The sequence below is a fragment of the Phyllobates terribilis genome, unplaced genomic scaffold (genome assembly GCF_046119375.1).
Source record: "Phyllobates terribilis strain yellow unplaced genomic scaffold, ASM4611937v1 Scaffold_1__5_contigs__length_1240528914, whole genome shotgun sequence".
NCBI classification, from domain to species: Eukaryota; Metazoa; Chordata; class Amphibia; order Anura; family Dendrobatidae; genus Phyllobates; species Phyllobates terribilis.
This window is the reverse complement of record NW_027362761.1, coordinates 978,861,421-978,863,490: the sequence shown is the minus strand read 5'-3', so window position 1 is coordinate 978,863,490 and position 2,070 is coordinate 978,861,421. Positions and strand designations below refer to the sequence as shown.

At 46.0% G+C, this 2,070-nt stretch overlaps 1 long non-coding RNA gene across 1 annotated transcript; it reads left to right on the top strand.

Annotated features, from left to right (window-relative positions):
• The first annotated feature begins 1,084 nt into the window (after positions 1–1,084).
• Positions 1,085–1,594, top strand: LOC141172204 (uncharacterized). Its single transcript, XR_012252437.1, has 3 exons — positions 1,085–1,339; positions 1,419–1,456; positions 1,531–1,594. It is a non-coding gene; the product is annotated as an uncharacterized lncRNA (long non-coding RNA).
• The last annotated feature ends 476 nt before the right edge of the window (positions 1,595–2,070 follow it).

Genomic DNA, 2,070 nt, shown 5'->3' with positions numbered 1-2,070 from the left:
TCATGGACGTCTCATAGGTGGGATTCCCACGTGTGGTGGCTGCGGAGGGTGTATGAGCGGCGTTCCCACGCTGTGCTGTGGGCAATGTGGGGGCCTGCCTTCCTTTTGTATGCAGCGTCGCGCGCTTCCGGAAGTGCGTCAGGGGGGGGCGTGTCCCGGAAGTGACGAGTCACGATCACGTGACGGAAGCTGCCATTCATCTCCATGGTAATAGTAAACCATGCACTAAGTGGTGGGCAGTACCATAGAGGGGGAGGTGTGACTGTAATATAGTGTTGGATGTATACTAAGTAGTTATGCGTCGCAGTGGGTCACGTGGGGAAGTCTAGCACAGGTAGTCATAGTGATGGTAAACAATTGCTGTCTGTGTAAGTCTTTTGAAATGAAAATAATGTTAACGCGGGCTATTGTAGTTAGGATGGACCAGGGGGAGGTTAATTAAACAGGCATAAGGTAAAGTACGCATAGGGATGAAGTATGATGTTATACTTTAGGATAGTGTAGGACCCCAAAGGGGGTCAAGAGCATTGTGTAGGGATAAACGGTTAAGAGAGTTTTTTTATATTGAAGGGTCAGGGTGGACACGTGTAAATGAGGGGAAGAGTCGTCACTGTATACTGGGGTGCAGTTAACTCACCTAATAGGTTAGTATGGTTCAGTGGGTCTGTAAAGGAAGGAAAACAGTTAGTAAATCCAGTCTATTTCCCTGTTGAGTCCCTTAGGAGAGAGGGTTTGTAAAGTATATATCCAGTAGGATTCCCGTTGTTTTAGAAGACTAATGTGGTTACCCCCTCGTCTAGGTCTGGCCACGTGTTCAATGACCTGGAAGCGGAGCTGAGCCACAGTGTGTTTAGCTTTTGAGAAGTGGTCAGGTAATGGAAGCCAATTTTTGCCACACTGGATGTGGCTAACTACAATAGCCCTCGTTAACATTATTTTCATTTCAAAAGACTTACACAGACAGCAATTGTTTACCATCACTATGACTACCTGTGCTAGACTTCCCCACGTGACCCACTGCGACGCATCACTACTTAGTATATACCCAACACTATACTACAGTCACACCTCCCCTTCTATGGTACTGCCCACCACTTAGTGCATGGTTTACTATTACCATGGAGATGAATGGAAGCTTCCGTCACGTGATCGTGACTCGTCACTTCCGGGACACGCCCCCTCTATGACGCACTTCCGGCAGCGCGCGACGCTGCATACAAAAGGAAGGCAGGCCCCCACATTGCCCACAGCACAGCGTGGGAACGCCGCTCATACACCCTCCGCAGCCACCACACTTGGGAACCCCACCTATGAGACGTCGATGAGGCAGGATCCACAGGTATTTACTCATTCCAGCTAAAAAGCTCTCATTCCTCCATTACTGACATCATGTGTAATAGTCACTACCTCTATTGCAGCTCTCCACGGGCAGATGAACCCTAGTACCAATGTGAAGGTATCTCTATTCATGATATTATGTACGCATTCCAGTACTTGATGACACTGACACGTATCCCCTCATCATTACAGCTTCAAATTGGACTCTCCACCTGTATACTCTGGTGTCTTCCTTTGTCCCATTATCTTAACCAGATACAAGTAAGGAAAACCCCTACCCCTGTACTTAACATCTGGGCTCCCCCTGGTACTCCATGACTGCCTATTAATGTTTTTACTGTTTTCACTAATTGTTTGCATAACTGTAAACACCCCCCCCTCCCCTCCTTCCCCTACCTCCCTCCCCCACTATCTTCTGTTTACCTATACTATCTATTCTTATACTAACCTACCCAATATTAGGTATCCTTAAAAATGTATTCCCTTTGATAGGACTATTTCTTTATTTTTTATGTTTTCTGTATTCTCATCGTGCTATTTGTCTTTTTTGCAGTGGCGACTTAATGAATAAGGCCTGGGTGGCCGAAACGTCTTACTGTCGCCATTTATTGTCACCATTGTATATTCTTTTCCTGTGTGAATAAATTTACACCAAAAAAGCAAATTCCAGAGAGTGTGCGATCAACTTATTTCTATGCAAATAATACTACCAGTCCATTGCATCTGCACCTC